The sequence below is a fragment of the Dermacentor albipictus genome, chromosome 8 (assembly GCF_038994185.2).
Source record: "Dermacentor albipictus isolate Rhodes 1998 colony chromosome 8, USDA_Dalb.pri_finalv2, whole genome shotgun sequence".
In the NCBI taxonomy this organism is placed as follows: Eukaryota; Metazoa; Arthropoda; class Arachnida; order Ixodida; family Ixodidae; genus Dermacentor; species Dermacentor albipictus.
The window spans coordinates 23,265,418-23,286,088 of record NC_091828.1 but is presented as its reverse complement, the minus strand read 5'-3'; the positions used below and the strand labels follow the sequence as shown (position 1 = coordinate 23,286,088).

Genomic DNA, 20,671 nt, shown 5'->3' with positions numbered 1-20,671 from the left:
CTCATGACGAGAAGTTCAGATTTTTGCGGGGAGCACGATAATCCTATCTTTCTGGCGTGTTCCGAGACTACGTCTGCTCCAGTTTGCAGTAGGTGCTCGATCTCTCCGTCGTTCCCTTTGGTTACCCAGAGTGTGATGTCGTCTGTGTATAGGGAATGCGATAGGTTTGGTATTCCTTGGAGTAGCTGTGCAATGGATATGAGCGCGACATTGAAAAGGAGGGGTGAGAGTACCGATCCTTGCGGCGTTCCTCTGCTTCCCAGTGTGAAAGGGTCGGATGTGAGTGACCCGAAGCGTATTTCCGCTGTTCTAGCGGATAGGAAGGCTTTGACGTAGGTGTGGGCTCGCTCGCCTACTCCTAGATTTGAAAGGGCTTCCATGATAGCCTCGTGCATGATTTTGTCGAATGCTTTGGTTAAATCCAGAGCTAGGATTGCTTTGGTTCGTTTGCTGTGAATAGGGTTAATGACCTCCTCCGATAGTCTAAGCATGAGGTCTTGTGTAGAGAGATGTTGTCTAAAGCCCAACATTGTGCTGGGGAAGAGTTCATGGTTGTCCATGTGTTCTTGCAGGCGACCTAGAATCACGTGTTCTAGCAATTTGCCCAGGCATGACGTGAGGGAGATAGGTCTCAAATTTTGTATTTGTAGGCTCTTCCCTGGTTTCGGTATGAAGGTTATCTTTGCGTGTTTCCACGCTGCCGGCAGCTTGCCCTTTTCCCAGCATTGGTTGAAGAGTTTTGTGATAGCTTTGATTGATTCCTTATCCAGGTTTCTCAAGGTTCGGTTTGTGATTCCGTCCGCTCCCGGGGCAGAGGATGTGCGGAGTTTGTGTAGCGCCACCCTCACCTCCGCCGTCGTTATTTCCCCGTCCATTCCTGGATTCGGAGGTCCTTTGTATTCGGGAAGCGTTTCCTTGTCGGAGGTATCTACATATTTGCTCCTGAGTTCGTCGAGGAGTTCGTCGTCTTGAAGGGGGTGTTCGTGTATAATGCGGCTGATGTTCTTGTTATGTGCCGTCTTACAATTTTCAGGGTCTAGGAGGTACCTGAGTAGGTGCCACGTGTCTTTTAGGCCCAGTTTTCCATTCATCTGGTCGCATGTTTGACCCCATTGTTGTTTGACCAGCTCTTGTGCGTGGTGTTCTATTTCTCCAACTAGGCGAGTAATTTTGAGCTTGAGTCTTCTGTTGTGTTTTTGTTTGAGCCATCTCTTTTGAAGGCTTTTGTGTGCTTGCCACATGTGTAGTAGTCTGTTGTCTATTGCGTGTGTTTCTGCTGTGACTGGTATGCTTTTGGTCGCGGTTTTGACGTCCTTGCCTAGCTGTTTAACCTATTTGTCGAGGTCATCTATGGTGGTGGGTTCGTCTCGTGCTCTGATGAGTCTAAATTTGTCCCAGTCGGTGATCGTGATCTCTTTCCGCCCTTTCTTCTTTAGCGATGTGGCCGGGATGGTGGTTTCGATTATATAATGATCTCTGCCTAGGCTACAGGCGGTGTTCCTCCATTTCCCTTCTCCCATGTTCTTACTGAGCGTGAGGTCGGGGCTGGTGTTCATCTGCACACTGTTTCCTATTCGCGTGGGTTGTAGCGGATCATTCAGTAATGTTAGGCCTTCGCCTTGTATGTAATTCCATATGGCGGTGCCCTTCTTCTTGTTTATTTTGTAGCCCCAGGCCATGTTCCTGGCGTTAAAGTCGCCTACTATTAATAGCGGCTTGTGTCCACAGAGCTTGAGTGTTTTGTTAACTGCCTCTATTATCGGGGGGTGGTTCGATCTGGGGGCGCTATATATGTTGAGAATAAATAGGCTCGCTTGTCCTCTTTTCTGTGGAATTATTTCCACGAAGAGGCAGTCCGCGTCCTTCGTGTCAATTTCGTGTTCGACAGCGGTCAGGTTTCTGTGGACCAAGACGGCCGCACGCGGGTTCTGCGCTCCCGTTTTTTCGTACGTTTTATAGTTTCTGAGTTTGGCTATAGTTAGCGTTTCTTGCAGTGCTATGATGTCCGGTATTTCTGGCTTGTCTAAGTTTTGGATGTGGAGTTGTAGGTTCTCCCGCTTTGGGCGGAAGCCCCTGCAGTTCCACTGCCATATTTTGATTTCCTTAAGGTTTCCCTCCATATTGGTTTGATCTTTGTACCTGGGTGTTGATGAGACCGGATTTGGATAGTGAGATCGCTGCAAGTTGCTCAGCATGATCTGCGAGTTGAGTTTTTATCGTGGCTACGGTAGCCTCTGTTTGGCTTAGTCTGGTCTCGAGGGCGTCCATGCGCCCGTTTAGCTGCGTAGCTAATGCACCAATTTGTTCCTTCATGTCTGCCCTGATTCTGTCTTCGGTTGCTGCCATCTTCTCCTCCATGCGATCAAGTCGGCTGTTCATGCCTTGAATTAGGTGAATTACATCGTTTAGGGTGGGGCTTTCCACGTCTTTGACCGTTTCGATCGTTCTATTTTTAGCCGGGGGGCTTCTTTGTGGTGACGAGGCACGCGAGGATGCCGCGGAGGGGGGTACTGAGCTGTTGGGTATCGTAGAAGGGGTGCGTTGTTTTGAGCTTTGTGTTTCCTTCTGGGGGGAGTTTCTACCCTGTAGGTTTACAATGATTTCCTTAAGCTCTTTGATTGTTTCATTTTGTCTTTCAATCATAGCCCTGAGCTCTGCGTTGCTATCTCTCTCTAGGGAGGTCTGCGGTTTCCAGCTCACCTGTTTTGAGCGTTCTTGACTGTCGGCGTTCGGGAGGGGAGGGAAGGAGATGGAGCGGCTCCGGCTTCTCCAGCTTCTTTGGCTGGAGTTGGACCTTTCCCGGCTCCTGGAATGGTGTCTTCCGCTGTCTTGTTGTCCGCGTTGCCATTGGCTTTCGGTGGGTTTTCTTCCCCTGTAGTGGGGTCTTTCGAAGCGGGCCTTGCAGCTTCTGGTGCCCGTGAAATGATCTCCGTTGCACAGGATGCATTTTGGGGTGCAGTCCGGTTTCTCCTTGGCGGGGTGTTGCGTCCCGCAGCGGTTGCATAGATTGGTCCTTTCCCTCGGGCAGACGTCGGTTCTGTGTCCGGCCTGTCGGCAGTTAAAGCAGGCTTCCGTTTTGGCACGGAAGGGGTAGCACGAGTATAGTCCTCCGAACAAACGGATTTGGCTGGGTACCTTTTGGGTTCCAGTAAAGGTTATTAGTACCGATGAGGTCTTGCCTAGCCTTCTTGCGTCTGCAATTTGGCACCCTTTGTTGAGGTCCTGGATGTCTTCGAGGATTTCCTCGTGGGTTTGGTCTTCGAGCACGTTGTAGGCGATTCCCTTGATGGCTTCGTCCGGAGCCGCAAAGTAAGCATTGACAGGGTATATCTGGTCGATGATTCTGAGGTTTTGTAGACTGACATATTTCTTGACTCTCTCCGCCGATGGAGAGCTCACGGTGAAAGAATTATTGGTTGGGTTGACACGCACCTGGTCTTGCTTTCGAGCTGTAGCGATGTCCGTGTCGGACCCCTGGCATACCGTTTGCAGGAGGGTGGTGGCGGTGTGGAAACGGAGATCCAGGCCTCCTTTCGGTCTGAAAATCACTTTATAATCCGTGGCCGGTAGGCGAGGAAGCGGTCTTCTTCTTCTGATTGTTGGTCGGCCAGCGGCCGATTTCTCTTTCTCGGCGGCCTTGCCGTTGCCGTCGTCGGTCGTGATGGATGACGCAAGCGGCGTCGCATTCTTCTTCCTAGGGTGGACGCGGTTGTGTGCCTTGATGGCAGAGGTCCAGAGCTTTTCGTTGTTGTATTCTTCCGGGGAGATAGCCTCCCCATCCACGGTACATTCCATTCGGGCTCGGCGCCGGCGGCGGCGGTCTTCGCCGGCGGCGGCAGGGAGAGGCCCTAGTCGCGTTAGGCCTAATGTAGGCCCAGCACGACTACGTGCGGCTCGGGGGAGAAGTGCCAGAAATCTGGCTATGAGCAGGTCTTGTCTCCAAAAACGTAGCGGTTAGGTGCACAGCACCTTCACTGACCTCGGTGTGATGTTCCCGGGTCGTCGTAGTCCGTAAAGTTGCCAAAAATCAGTCGAAAGTCGGCAGCCCATGCGAAGCACGTCCGCACTGCTCGGCGGCAAGATGGCGCGGCACACCGCCACCCCCCGAAGAACAATCCCCTGGAGAAGGAGCCGAATGGGCTCCGAAACGTCGGGCTAATAAAATTCAGTTATTTGGTTGGAGTCAGTCTCAAGTTCTAATTACTAGCTCTTGCCTGTTCTGTATTGCTGGTTCCTGTGGTGTTTGCTATAAAATTATTATGCAACAAGACAGCGCCTTTGATTCTGATTTGCTCTGCGGCGATGCATCCTAGTACAGCGTCTCAGTTGGTTCTTTTCACTAGTTTTCGGCCTGTGCTTGTCTAGTTCTGCTTGCATAAGTCTGACGCGAAACTTTCTGCGTGTAGCCTCCATTGCGCGTAGGCATGCAGGAAATTATAGAGATGTACTGAGTTGCGCGGGTTAGCGATGCAGTGTGCACACTATGGTTTAGAGGTAAGAAAAGCTTTGAAGTTTCTCATTTACGAGTACAACTCCCTTTTACACATTGTTTTCGCCACAAACAAGTGTAATAGCATTATACCAGCTATAGCGTGCATCGTTCCGAGAATAATATGTATTGTGTTGGGAAATGCCTGTGTGGTCGCATTTTGTATTTATTGAAATTTGGCCCCAGCATGCCATCTTAGCATTCAGTAGATTAGATCGGCACTGCTCCGCGTGAATAAGAGGTCGGAATAGCCTAAGTTGCGAGACAGTCTAGAGTGAAATAACGAATATTAAAAGAAACTTGCGAGGGTAGGAGCAGTGTCCCTGTTTGGCATGCATGCTTACCATGAACATCACTACATTCTGCGAGTCGCAGTTTTTCGCCACATGAACACAACTTTACAAAATTTCCACTTGCAATTTTATTGGTTCAGTGGATGCATTGCGAACAATCCGTGCATTTCAATAATATGAGTATGTACTTGATGGTCAGGGTATGCTCTTTCACTATTGTGCGTTCCAAAATGCTTCATAGTGAAAAAAAAAACCATGAGCACCTTGTCGATGACATTGAGATGCGCAAGTCGAAGAGTCTATTTGTCAGTGTGACCATGCATCACTTGAAAACCGCCTTTGGCCTTTATGTGCTTATTCTCACGTGTGCCCGTGAAGTCGTGTCAGAAGACTCTGAAACCGTGGTCTCCACCAGGAATTATTCATTTGCGGCCGCCCAGTAATCGCTAGTCTGTACAAGGCACTTTCAGAAGTTGCGAAGCACATTTCGGTCTCAATAACGCTACTAACATTAGATATTTACGAAGATATAGCTAATGTTGCTTCCCAATGGCTCGCAGACGCTTATATTGGTACACACTCATATATTTGGCCATTCTGGCGACGAAGGCGGCGCCACGTGGTTCTCCTCCGAAGCAGTCACCCATTGTTATAAACCTGCAACGCCGTTCGGCGGTTCGGTCTTGCGGTAGCCATGGGCGCGCCAAAGAGTAAAAACAGAATATAATCGCATGCGCAGCGTGCTGCAGTACTCAGACCATGTCGTAGCCAGCGTCACTGCAAACGTACTTTTAAAATGTACTTCAAGACAGGCGTGACGACGAGGCACTGGAACCCGTTACAGAGCTCGTACTACAATTTCGTGACACTGAATTGCGTACATAGCTGATCCCCCTTGTCAACAGCGATCGAGCCGAGCTCTGCGCAAGGAAGAAACAAACTTCAAGGGAGGTACCGAGTTACAAAGAAGCAACTCAAAACGCAAGTGGAAAAACGCGAAACCCGTTCAGGCACAAGCACGTTGTCGTTAGTTAAACACTTACGCTAAATTTCGGTTCATTTTCTCCGCCATATGCTGCTCGAGCCTCTACACGAGCGTGATCACCCCTTTATGTTACGAGTTTCTTAAATGGTTCTATTTTACACCCACTTTATTTTTCTTCAGTTTACAATTCGAAATGCACTAAAGCTTGTTTCTTACTGCACAGGTATCAACTGATAAAAGTAGGAGTACTTGAAAAACAACTAACGTCTGTTACCGGTATGCGCTAGTGTTTATTAAATGTTTGCTAAAACACAAATATATGCCTTCATGCCCATGTAAGTCCAAAAACAAGAAAGGGGCTGACAGATGGGATGGCACACTGTGACATAATGTTTGTGAACAGGGATGAAGTACCTCAGACAGGCTGGCCTACCAACCTGTCTGAGGCCAGCCTGTCTGAGGTACTTCCTCCCTGTTCACAAACTTTATATCACTTCATGCCCATGTGTATTTTCAAGGCTTGTAACCGCATGCTGGTCTTTACAGAGCCTGTACTTTCACGCACTTCAGGTAGACCAATTAAACGCTGACCTCGGTGTCTCTAATGGAATAATAAGCTGTTGGGATAGGTGGTTTGACATGATTTTTGCGAAGGTGAGCGCAGAAGTGTTGCGGGGAAAGGAGACATGGACAGCAAAGATGCTCACTTACAACTAAGTATACACTCCGATAAAGAACGATTTCACACAACCTCAAATGGAGCGGGACGAAACACAGTGTTCACCTCGTCTTCACAGCTCCTCTCAAGCTTTCTCGGTTGTGCACCCTTGCAACACGGCCATAGGAAGAACAAGACCTGTGAAAAACACACAGGGACGCTCGCTTCCGGTGCTACCGAAGCTGTGGATACAACATACCACTCGACTGTGGGATAGCTTATATTTAGCAGACAGGGCCCTGTCTAAATGACAGGCTAAGAGAGCATTCTTCATTTTTAAAGGCCCTGAGCAACTCCGCGCACCTTTCTTTGCACTGCAAGGATTGTGGCGGTAAGCCCCTTCTGGAGAAACCCGGGATTAAAAGCATATCCAAAGGCAGGCCCGAAAGGAAAATCTTCGTGGCAGGTCAGATTCACGCTGATGCTAAACATTTTATTAGTGCCCCGTCGGTTCATCTGGTCGGTAAGGAATTTACGTTCGTCGCCATTGGCTGAAGTTTCTACGCCACCCCCTCTGTGACTCTGACCCCGAAGGTTTCTTTTTTTTGGTATGACTTCTGTCACGCGACTTGCATGTGCCGTGGTTGCTATCACCTACACTATAGCTGTCATTGATGTAGTGATACAAGTCCCGTCAGGCAAATCTTATACATATAAAAAATGTAAACACTCTTTTTTTTACAATTATCGATGACAGCGCATGCGCAATAACGTTCCTGGCGGTTTGTCTCTGAAGATATACTTAGTCGCAAGTGAGCGTCTTTCCTGTTCCCGTCTGCTTTTCCGCAACGCTTCTGCACCCCCTTTGGAAAAATCGTGTCTAATGGGCGTGATGACGCAGCATAAGCTGTTTGAACGTAGCCTCGCCTTCATTTACACACTTTGCATCTGTTTCGTGAGAGAGAAAGTATGATTTGCAGCGAAACTAGGGGGCCTGACGTGCTTTGATGCTTGCAATGCACACTGTTGCGAGATGGCTTTATCACCGTCTCGGCAGCAATACTGACCCACCGTCGCGCTATCTATAGTCGCTGGAATGACCGAATACTGGAAACTTTATTAGCTGTTCTTTTACGCGCGCCATGGTTGAGAGCGACTCGAGCCGCGCCAGCTGCTGTGGTTGGCCCCCGGAGATGCTCGCTGCCTTCGGACAGAGACGGGAAGAAACAGTCGTTCTATGAGACGTAAACCCCAACATAAATGGCGTTGGCACGCCAGCCCCGTTCAGACACACTAGGGCGCTATTTCAAACTTTTCTATTCAAATTCTGCTATCAGCGCTTACGATTTGTCGAAATGTTTTCGGGCCACCCGCACTTCGCCTGTCTCTCACAAGACGGCACTACAACCGAAAAAACTGCCCGTTTGATGATATGTGTACACTGATGATGCATCATTAGACCAGACGAAAGAAAAATAGTTATTTCTGAATCAACGCCTATTTCGCCGTTAGCCCTCCACTATTGGTCAAACGTTTTCGCGCTGCGTCCACTTCGCCTCTGTGTCACACGACGTCATAAACCCGCGACAACTAACCGCATCAAATTGACGTATACGTATTAAAATGAGTTAGTATACCAAAGAAAACAGATTTTTTTCTGAATAGCTGTGCACTGCCCCGTTTGAACGGAGTAGGAAACGGATGCCCACTAGTCACTCTGGCAATGGCAACTCGCCGCTGCTGGGCACCAGGTAAATAGTTTCGTATAATAAACACACTTGCCTGGCAGCATAATGTTATCGAGCCCCTTCGGCACAGAACAAAGGTACGCTGCTGTGATCAGTTTCAGCAGCATTTTTAACGTTCCTTCGAACACCACTGCGATTTTACAAATGCCACCGCAAGCTAAGTAGGGCGAAGCCGGGAAATCGCAGACGCCGCCACCACCTTCCTCATTCACTTATCTACTCTTATCGAGCTGGCTTGGCCCCATTGAAACTCTCCCCACTTGAGCATGCTTCTCGCCTCACGTCAGCTAATTAGAAAAGAAATACTGCTCAATGCAAGCAATACTATTCGCTTTGAAAACAAAAACGACAAGTGAGCTCTTATACACGAAGAGAGCGTTTGGTTGGGCTTTTGCAAGGACGCTGCAGGTCACCACCCGATGCTTGCAGCGGTGCTTAGGCACATTTGACATCAGGAAATTGGAATAAATCAGATTCGAATAGCCTCACGTTATAGGAACCCTAGTCTATTTTTCCACTGTTACTCGCAAACATACTCAGCAATACTCCACTCAGCGGCGTTCATTAGGATTCACTCAATCACACCCAAAAGGTCTTCTTGGCCCACAGATGTCACGAACTCAGACTTAGGAAAAAAACCGCCAAAAGATAACGCACACAGGAAACATATAACGTGACTTACGAAATACAACGTGACATACGACGTGTGGATTAGTATGATGTTTACATTCTTCCAGTTTTCAGAAACCCTTGAAGTCAAAAGACACTTTGGATAGAGAGTCGCCAGTTTTTCAAGCATTATCTTTCCTCTATCTTTCATTAAATGGATTGTTATTCCATCTTCTCCTGCCGCTTTTCCCCATTTCATGTATCCCTACTTATAGCAGTCTATGCAACCCGTTCACTTGTGCTTCGATTGGAGGCATCGTGGTGTCTCTAGGTGCTGTACATGTCTATATAATTCTTCCACTGCTTTTACTTCACCTACGAGATCGCTGATAATATTACACTGCTTATCTTTCACAGCATACATCTTGGTTTGTCCTATGCGAAGTTTTCTTCTTGCTGATTTCATGCTGCGTACATTTTTCTGCTTCTCAAGGTATAATTTCGAATATCCCTTATTTTCTCCTTGTTGATCAGTTTTGACAGTACCGCGAATTCTATTTTATCTCTTGAGTTGGACACTTTCATTCTTTATCGTTTGATTATTAAGTACTTTCTTACTTGGGAGAGCTCGCCATCTGCCTGCCTTGGTGCCTTACCTCCCACTCCAATTGCTGCCTCTGTAGCCAGCCTAGTTAGGGTTTCATTCATTAACCCTTTGTAATCGTCTCTCTGTTCTAAGGCTGTATATTTGTTTGCAAGTACCAGCTTCAATTTGTCTGCTTTTATGTTTACTGCATCTTGGTTTGCCTGTTCTTCTTAACCGATATTACTCTTTCTCTATTCAAATTCAGGTGAATCCTAACCCTCACAAACCTATGATCACTGCACTTTGCCCTACATAACACTTTTGCATCCTGTGCGATACTGGGATCGACAGAAAGTATGAAAGTAGCTTCATTTCTTGTTTAACCATTAGGGCTTTTCCTGGTACACTTTCTGTTGCTACGCTTCCTGAAGATGGTGTTCATTATTCGCAGCTTATTCCTTTCCGCAAATTTTATCAGCATCTCTCCTCTACCTTTTCTGGAATTGACACCGTAGTTGCTCATTGCTTGTTCACCAGCCGTATTTTCCCCAGTTTTACATAGAAGTCGCCCATTACCTAAGTATACTAAGTTTGAGCTTTTCTCATCACTAATGCAACTTCTTCATAAAACTGGTCCACTTTATCATCATTATGACTGGATGTTGGAGCGTAGGCTTGCAGTATCTTCAATCTGTACCTCTTATTAAATTTTATTACGGCTACTACTGCCCTCTAATTACTGCTATAGAATTCGTCAATCTATCCCGCTATGTCCTTATGGATTAGGAATCCTCCCCGTATTGCTTCTTTTCTGGGAGACCTCTATAGCAGAGGACATAGTCGTTAGTGAGAACTGTATAAGCCACACCAGTTCTTCTAATACCACTAAGGTCTATGTTATCCGAAAAAATGTCTGATAGTTCCACGAAGAGTCCTGCTAAGCTTGCCTCACTTGATAGAGTTCGCGTCCTAAAAGTTGCAAGGGTCAGTTTATATTGGCGTCCTATATGGGCCCAGAGATTCTTAGCATCCTTTGCTGCGTTACAGGTCTGACCACCGCCTCGGTCAGTTGTTCCGCAGTTGCTGGGGAGTGAGGGCCATAGCTCCATAGAAAGAGTCATTTGGGAGGTAGTGGTGGAATACTACTCCAGGGACCTCAACCCACTTCTTGTTCTGGTGAATGCGTGTCTCTTGTTGAAGCTTAATCGGCCTTCCTAGTTTGGTTGTACCTGGATTAGTGGAGCCCCACTCACTCTCAGCATGTTATGGTAAATTAATGGTAAACGTATAGAAGTACAAAATGCAAATGAAGATGCCAACATTTTATCAAAGCTGAGTTTTCCAGCCCTGGTGTTTCAGAAACTAACGCGGCTTTTGTTAACAATGAGGTCACGTCTTCTATTTATGCCACAGCGATTGCGTGTCGGCAGTTGGTAAATAAATAACTTTAGTAGTAACTACTATGCTTTCCTGTTAGTTAACAAATTATTACTAACTATATAATAATAATAATAATAATAATAATAATAATAATAATAATAATAAATGTATATAAATAGTAATTTGAAATACAGTACTAACGCACTGAAAAGCCAAAGCTAATAGTATTCGAACAACACCTATGTTGACAGCACGATGCCGAAAATTAGTGTTACAATGCCTGCCTATGGATGAAGCATGAATGTATGTAATGGGTGCTGCTAGATTTCTAATCAGACGCCAGCGTTGTTCTTCATACCGAACAGTTCAGGCTGGTTACGGGGACTGGAAAACAGAATATTTGTTGGAATTTAAGAGCATATACTAAGCCACTACGTGTTAATGTATTCCGCTATTTTCCTGCGCTTGCTCTTCAGAAGCAGTGCAACAGCTCGACGTTGCGGAGATTTGGCCGACACTGAAGCCGAATGCTTACTCTAAATAATGTCACTCAACTGCCGTTGCCATGCGTGAGCTTAACAATAAAACAAAAAAGTTGCTTTTGTACTGTAGATGAGCTCTGGCTACATTACGGACATGTTGTTCTTCACCTTGATGTTTTGATTGATTCTAATGTCAACAAACGCTATTATTGCCTGAAAACCTTCAATCGCAAATTCTTGTCCATTTAATTCGAGCAGAAAAAGATAAATCCAAGGTGTTTACTTCGTATAAAGGAGTTAGTGGGGCAGTGGTGACCAGTGACAAAAAAGTAACATTGAAGTGACACCAAAAAGTCACCGCCACCCTTCTCGCTCTCGTTGCGGCTTTCAATCTGGCTACAACCTTCAAAAGGCTTAGCTACAGCTAACATCAAGAGATATATATAGCTTGTCAGTTCTTATAATGCTTATAACGCTTATAGAGCTTCTCATATATTTATTTATTTTTTATTTATTGTTTTTTTATTATTTTTTTTTCTTTTATTGATATATTTATTTTCAGTACTGTCAGTCCCATCAGGGACCATAGCAGGTGGACATACAAAAATGAAATACATGGTAATAAACTTGCACATACAAATTGCGTGTCAATAAGCCAAACAAGGAACTTAAAGGAACACAGTAAGAATAGATAAAAAACAACAAATATAGATATCACATTTCTAGAAGACATGCGCAGCAATACGGATAATACATCCCGAAAAGGACAGCAAACGGGAACAAAAATAACAGTAAACACCTTCACGATAATCAGCATGGCTTACAAGGGTTGCAAAGCATATTATGTGAATAAGACTGCGTTACTGATTGCTTGATATGGACTCTAACCGTGATGTGACCTGAGATAATGAGTCTGCAGAAATGACTTAAGCATCGAGGCGATTCCATTCACTTATCACGAGGCGGAAATAATAGTACATGAATGTGTCATTATGGCATGAATATTCTGTTACAGCGTGTACATGTCTATGTCTAGATGATCGTGACTGCGAAAAACATATGTATTTTGTTAGGTCTATCTTATAATAGTTGTGAACAAAGTTAAATAAACATTTAAATGCTTCGTTCTTGATGAGAGCGTCGTTAAACCTGATATAGCCGCAAGGTTAGTGCGTGAATCTGTGCGCGTATACTTGTTGTAAATAAACCGCAGCACTTTTCGCTGTACTTTTTTCCAGTTTCGTTATGTTAGTTATTGAGTGAGGAAACCGAACTGTGTTAGCGTACTCCAAAACTGGTCTAACGAAAGTAGTATACGCGAGAAGCTTAGTCGACGTTGGTGCGAGGCGGAGACATCTTCGGAGATAAAATAGCTTGCGTAATGCCTTCGACGTCACGTTGGCAATGTGCGCGTCCCATTTCAGGTCAGAAGTTAGAGTGATGCCTAGGTATTTATGCTGGTGAACTTTCGCTAGCATTGTGTCGTTAATAAAGTGCGCAAAGTCGTAAGGTTGGTTTTTTCCTTGTTACCGTCATGCAAACTGATTTAGTTGTGTTTATGGTCATTTGCCATTTTTTGCACCATTCATTTATCTGGTCTAGTTAGTTGCTAAGTGAAACATGATCTTCGTAGGTATTAATTGCTTGGTAGATCATGCAGTCATCAGCAAACAGATTGATGTTACAGTCAATATTTCTGGTTATGTCGTTAATGAAAATTAAAAATAACAGTGGCGCCAACACGGATCCTTGGGGGACGCCTGATGTGACAGGCACTGTCACAGATTCCACATGCTGAAATAGCATGAATTGCGCCCGGTTTGTTAAGAAATCTGTTGCCCAGTCTAAAATTTCCCCATTCCCAACAAAACCCCGCCATTTTGTTAATAATTTACTGGGGCATACGCGATCAAATGCTTTCGAAAGCATTTGATCGCGTATGGTGAGTTATCTGGCATAATTAAACCTTGTATATCCTCGGCAACAACAATAGTTAAGCACCGTAAGCTTGCTTCCCCTTCAAACTTTTGACTTACACCAGTATTGTTGAAGATCATGCGCAGTAAAGAAAATATGTATCGTAAATACAAAAATACCCCATGTAAGCAATCTCTTAAACTTAGGTAGAGAACGTTTTGCACATTACTGGCATACCTACTTAAAAGCGTAGAAAAGTTACTATGAAAATGTAATAAATCGAACTCGGATCAATTCTCGAAAGAAAGGGCAGGTACCTAATGCGTTTCTCAAAGAGTCCTACAAGGGGCAGAATAACAAAAATTCAAGAAGAAGACTGCGTTTTACAAATGTTAAAGATATTGCACGCGCGTTCAGCAACTTTATTGCTAGTATGCCTGATATTGCTGAAGGTAAGGACCTTCGCATGTCGCGCTTCTCACAGGAATATCTGTATCTCTTCCCAACTACAGCGAGTAAAGCTCGCGCAGTGATTATGAATCACAAGAATTCTAGTCCTGGTTTAGATTTCATATTCTGTTATCACATTAAGGAAATTGTGTACAGTGTATGTGAAAGTTTCAGTCACGTTGTGAATTTAATATTTAAAACTGCCATTTTCCCTGGTTGACTTGAAACGATCAAACATAATTCCTGTGAGTAGATAACGGACGTCACATTGTTAGCGAATTTCAAGCCTATATCTATCTTCCCATGTTTTAGTAAGGCAGCAGGAAAGCTCATAGAACAGCGCATCTCTAACAACATGAACATTTTCGAACTATTAACACCAATACAGTTTGGTTTTCGTCTTGGATATTCTGCTATGCTAAGTTTAATCATGCTGATTGACAAGGTCATAGTAGAAATTGATGGGGGCTAGTTCGTAAGCCCTGCCTTTATCGATTACATAAAAACCGTCAATTACCCTAATGACCACATTCCCTTTACTAAACTCTGCGCATATGGAATAACTGGTCCATCTGCAGAGGTACAGCGAACTTATAGTCAAATATTTAGCGCGCAAAATCGACAAGGACACAGTGAACCATCGGTTACAATCACTGACAAAGATTTTGCTTTTTTAAATACTCGCTGAACCCTTTTTAATCTGTTTTTACTCTGTTTCTGTTTATACTGAGGACTCTTGTTGCACATGCTCAGTGATGATAGCTGTGATATTTGTGTTCTGTCTCTTTCCGAAAATGAAAGAGTTGTGAGTAAGCGCTCGCGTGTCCCCATTCACTGTGTCCTTGTCGACTGTGCGCGCTAAATATTTCACGATGAGTTCGTACCAACTCGCCCAACTATCATTTCTGCCACTGCGAAGTTCTTTACATGACAGACAAGAACAGGTTCGTATTTGAAGACTACCGTCTGACACAAAAATACCTGACACTGGCGTTCCACAGGGGCCCATACTCTGCCCCTGATATTTCTCATTGTTATTGACCATTTCCCGAACTGACTAACTTCTGCAGAATGTCTTTCGTACGCGGACGACACCACTGTTTACACTTCCCATAACGGCATCTGTAAACTAACTGAGCGTTTAAATTATGAGCTAGATAATATCAGTAGTTGGTAGAAAAAAAAAGTTGCTCATTAACCACGAGAAAACAAACTCTGATTTTTAGTTCGCACATTGAACCTCGACCAAGCCTATCTCCAGTGCACATAGCGTCTCGAAGGCGATCCTCACCTCACCACGTGAGAGTGCGGGAAGATGAGGCTGAGAAAGGCTCGTCTTCATGAGGATGCCCATGCCGGATGACGACAATGTCATGACAACAATGGCATCACAAAAGCGGCAAGACGACGAATGCGTGACGACGACTGTATAACGACGACAGAATGACGCCAAAAAATGACATTATTGGCATAACCACGGTTCAATGACTACGCCATGATTACGATGCAATGAATAAGAACTGGCATCCGTGGAGCGACGAGGGTGGGTGGATGGCGACGTCATGACGACAACGAACGAAAGCGGCAGTCTTCTTACAAGACTCGGTAAGTATCGGCACGGCCACATAATCTCTAGCGCGCTTGCGGAACATGCTTAGAAAACTGACTCTGAGGTCGGCTGGGGCACCGCACATGTCCTTGAACGCAAAATATGCTTGAGCCAGCGCTTCTATCTTCAGCTGTTAGATCTACAGACAACAGCACGAACTTTGAGTGTAAGCGGTGGATACGTCATCGTGATAGGCGCCCACACCCTGCGTCATGTAATCAGCCGCGTATAAGTTGGCGCTGCTCCTGTTTCGCCTTTATTGATGCGAAAGGATTATATGTCCCATGAGGCAGAAAAGCAACCGTTGTTGTCCGCAACGAGTGGTACTGAAAATGGCCGACGGCGCAAAGAGCAAAAACACTGCAAGATATGCTCGGATTGACGTCAAATTCCTCAGGGAGGTTCCTGTAAACGAAACAGTTTTGAACGAAAAATGGCGTAAATATTGGTGCGGGTGGGGATCGAGCCCAGGCGTCCGGGTTTCGAGGCGAGCTCACTTCCCCGGTGCTATGGCGACTCCGCGGTTCTCGTTGAGTAAAGGTGTGCGTAGGGTGTGCATCATTGCACACGTCACGTCGCAGCCACTGAATAAAGGTGTGCCTAGTGCGTGGTTCATTTGGCACGTCACGCCACCGCCTATGCGTAGGAGATAGTACTACGTCATGAGTGTAAACGTTAGTGTATATAAATAGGCATCGATATCAAATTCAATGAGTATGAGCGGCCTCTGCGGTTATGAAATCCTTGGCGTGCAAGTGAGCACGTTGAGACACTTGGCGCATTTTGATTTGGCCTTACCGAGGTGCACTTAAAAGTCACTTAGGACGCAGGAGAGAGGTTGCGCGCACAAAAAACCCGGAAAGAAACATTTCATCAAAGAGACTACAGTGATTTCGCTCTCCTAGGCGTAAGCAGGCTGAAGTGTCTCATTCTTTATTAAACAAGGGATGTTTTTAAGACTGCTTCATTTTGGTGCGGTTCAGTGTTCGTTTTCTTTTATTTTTGGGCGCTTTCAGCCTCTAGCAGCGGTACTAGAACATTTTATAGCTCAGATTCTAGCTATTATATTGCTACGGCTTCGCAGTGGACGGTACGTCGAGCCTTCCTTCATGGCTCCCGGCGACGACAACACGACTCCGCCGGCTCCGACGCCTGCTGCCACTTCGACGACCTACATCACTCTCCCCGCTCCCCGTGATCCTGGCGTATTCTCGGGCCAAGATGGGGAAGACGTCGATGACTGGATCAGCCTGTATGAACACGTCAGCCGCAATAACCGGTGGGACCCTACTATTATGCTCGCCAACGTGGTCTTTTACCTCGGTGGCACACCTCGAGTTTGGTATCGCACGCACGAAGATGAACTCACCAGTTGGGATTCACTTAAGACACAGCTTCGAGACTTGTTCGGCAACCCCTACGGTCAACAACTTGCCGCGCGGAAGGCGCTTTCCGGCCGTGTGCAGACGTCAACGGAGCCCTATGTCACGTACATTCAGGACGTCCTGGCTCTGTGCCGCAAAGTTGATGCACACATGCCTGAGTCAGACAAGGTATCCCACATCCTCAAAGGCATTGCCGATGACGCCTTCAACTTGCTCGTGTTCAACAACGTCGCGACGGTGGATGCTGTTATCAAAGAGTGCCGCCGCCTGGAACTCGCTAAAAGCAGACGTATCGATCAGCAGTTTGCCCGTTTGCCCAACACCCCAGCGACTTCTTCCTGTGCCGACGCTCCTCGTCCCAACAACACCGGCGATATTACCAAGATCGTTCGGCGTGAGATTGAGGCCGCCTATCCGGCTGCCTTCGACTCCAGCCCCACCAACGCACCGGCAATCACGGTTTCCCTGATCCAGGCAGTTGTCCGCCAGGAGTTCGAAAACATGGGCCTTCACACCATCTGCTCGGCCCATCACCCTGATACCCATCCGGCTTCGATTCCGCCCCGTCCCGCATCGTCTTACCCACCACGTTTCCGCAACCCAGCTGAATGGCGCACTGCTGGGTTGCGGAAACGTGGTGGGGCACATTTCCGTCGCATCGGGCACATTTCTCGGCACTGTCGAAGTCGCTGGACTTCCCCGACCCGGTCAGCTTATACTGCCTATTCTCGCCCCTCGGGTGGCCCTTCTCGTCCTTATGCCGCACGCTCCGATAATGCCGCCACTCACTCTCCTGCGCCGAACCGCCCCTATTCTCGTTCACCTTCGCCCCAAGGACGACAATCTCGCTCTCCCCAGCCCCGTCGCTCCTTTTCGCCGGCTCCCTTCGGACGCCGCTCCCAGCCGGAAAACTGAATGATGCAGCGCCTCGAGGTGACGCTGCATTGCTCCCTACGCCGCCAAATCCTCCACTGACGTTGCCCACTCATCTGAACCTTCTTGACGTGCAAGTCGACGGTGTTCCTGTATCTGCTCTTATAGACACTGGGGCGCATTTGTCGGTAATGAGCGCGGACTTTCGTACCCGCCTGAAAAAAATAATCACGCCCGCCACGACGCTTGTCCGTGTCGCCGATGGCGGAACAGCCCCCGTAATTGGTATGTGTGCCGCCCGCGTCTCCTTCGCCGATCGCTCAACAGTCGTGCTATTCACGGTCATCGCCCACTGTCCCCATGACATCATCCTCGGCTTAGACTTCCTCTCCGCACATTCTGCTCTAATTGATTGTTCCGCCAGTACTCTCCGCCTTGACCTGCCTGTTCTGGATCCCGCTGAACCACACCCCAGTCGCCTCAGTTCCGTCGACTTTGTTCGCTTGCCACCTATGGCACTGACTTACGTTGACCTAGTGTCATCCCCACAAGTGTCCGACGGTCACTATATCGCGGCTCCTATACAAGACGTCCTCCTTACACACGGGATCACGGTGCCTCATACAGTTTTATCTATTACGGCTAATTGCGTCTGCCTGCCCGTGGTCAATTTTGGCTTGACGACACAAGTGCTGCCACGCGGGATGTCTCTGGCCCAACTTTGCTCATTCGAAGATCACTCAATAGCATCTATTGAGGTAGACAGCCATTCAGCCGATCCTCCTCTACCATCTCAGTCGACAACTTGCACCATCGCCGACTTACAGAAAATGATTGCGCCCGACATGCCGTCCGAGCACGCTCGTGAGCTCTACCGCGTTCTGTTTTCCTACAACGATATTTTTTACTTTCACGATCGTCCTTTGGCCCAAACTACAACTGTTAAACATCGCATTAATACCGGCGATGCCCCTCCTATTCATCGCCGCCCGTATCGAGTGTCACCGGTTGAGCGTCAAGTTATTCACGCTGAAGTTCGCAAAATGCTTGCCAATAACATCATAGAACCGTCATGTAGTCCATGGGCGTCACCGGTTGTACTGGTAAAAAAGAAGCATGGCTCATGGCGCTTTTGCGTGGATTATCGGCACCTTAACAGGGTTACCAAAAAGGACGTGTATCCCCTACCTCGGATCGATGACGCCCTTGGCCGGTATTTTGTAGCGATTCCTTTTATGATTCTATGCTTTCTCAGGCTTTTCGCGCTTGGCCAGTGGTCAGAGCGATGGTCTGCCCACATTATCAACAGGATCGGGCGGCCGTGTGTGGTGGTTGATAAGAATAGCATAGAATAAGGCATAAGGCATCGTTACAAAATAGCGGCCCTTGACTGCCTCCATGGTGCTCGCTACTTCTCTTCTATTGACCTCCGCTCCGGCTACTGGCAGATTGCTGTGGACGATCTCGACCGCGAGAAGACTGCTTTTGTAACTCCGGACGGTCTTTATCAATTCAATGTGATGCCGTTTGGTCTATGTAACGCTCCTGCCACTTTTGAACGCATGATGGACTCCCTTCTTCACGGTTTCAAATGGTCCATATGCCTGTGCTACTTGGACGACGTCATAGTATTCTCCCCAACGTTCGCTACGCACCTCGCGCGCCTCTCGGCAGTCCTGGACGTTTTTCGTCGCGCCGGTCTGCAACTGAACGCATCGAAGTGCCAATTCGGCCGTCGCCAGATTACCGTCCTTGGGCATCTCGTTGACGCGAACGGAGTGCAACCGGACCCAGACAAGATCCGTGCTGTTACGCACTTTCCTGTTCCGAAGTGTGTCAAGGATGTGCGCAGCTTAATCGGCCTTTGTTCCTACTTCCGCCGTTTCGTGAAAAATTTCGCGGCCATCGCGCGACCACTAACCGAGCTTTTAAAAAAAGACGCTCCTTTCCAGTGGGGCGATAACGAGGCCTCTGCATTCTCGCATCTAATCGACGTTCTCACAACGCCTCCCGTTCTGGCCCATTTCGATCCTTCTGCGCCTACCGAAGTTCGTACTGATGCCAGCGGTCACGGAATGGAAGCAGTACTGGCACAACGCCAGCGTGGCCACGACCGTGTTATCGCTTACGCCAGCAGGCTCCTCTCACCCGCGGAGCGCAACTATTCCATCACTGAGCGTGAGTGTCTGGCCCTAGTTTGGGCGGTTGCGAAATTCCGCCCATACTTATATGGCCGATCCTTTTCCGTTGTCACAGACCATCACGCGCTTTGTTGGTTATGCTCATTGAAAGACCCTTCAGGAAGACTTGGTCGCTGGGCCTTACGCCTCCAAGAATATTCGTTCTCTGTCACCTACAAATCTGGCCGACTCCACAAGGACGCTGACTGCCTGTCTCGCTACCCGGTAGACGAGCCTGACGACGCCGACAGTAGTACCGCCGACGGCATTTTCTCTGTGTCTGCCTTCGCTAACATCGCCGATGAGCAGTACCGAGACATATCGCTGCGAGTACTCATCGAGCGTCTGCTCTCTACGCCTACCGACGCATCCGTTCGCCGATATGTCCTCCAGGGCGGCATTCTGTACCGAAGGAACTTCCTTCCTGACGGATCTGATCTTCTTCTTGTCGTGCCAAAACATCTACGACAGACTGTGCTCTTTGAGATGCATGACGCACCTACTGCAGGACATCTTGGCGTAACCCGCACGTACGACCGCGTCCGCCGCCGCTTCTATTGGCCTGGCCTCGCTCGCTCCGTCCGACAGTATGTTGCTGCCTGCGATACCTGCCAGCGTCGGAAAACACCTCAGGTGCTACCTGCCGGTCATCTCCAGCCGATCACTGTCCCTGTGGAACCGTTCTTTCGTGTTGGATTAGACCTCCTCGGTCCCTTTCCCACGTCATCCTCTGGGAACAAATGGGTAGCCGTCGCAACTGATTACGCCACCCGATACGCTATCACGCGGGCTCTCCCTACCAGTTGCGCCACTGACGTCGCGGACTTTCTCTTGCGTGACATTATCTTACTTCATGGCGCCCCGCGACAGCTGCTCACTGACCGTGGTCGTAACTTCCTCTCGAAAGTTATCGCCGACATTGTACGTTCCTGCTCCACTCAACACAAGCTGACTACCTCATACCATCCTCAAACCAATGGCCTGACAGAGCGGTTAAACCGTACTCTTACCGATATGCTGTCAAAGT

At 47.5% G+C, this 20,671-nt stretch overlaps 1 protein-coding gene across 1 annotated transcript in view; it reads right to left on the bottom strand.

Annotated features, from left to right (window-relative positions):
- Positions 1-20,671, bottom strand: part of LOC135907745 (luciferin 4-monooxygenase-like) — a 62,366-nt gene that overhangs the window by 32,346 nt on the left and 9,349 nt on the right. The gene's annotated exons all lie outside the window — the stretch shown is intronic.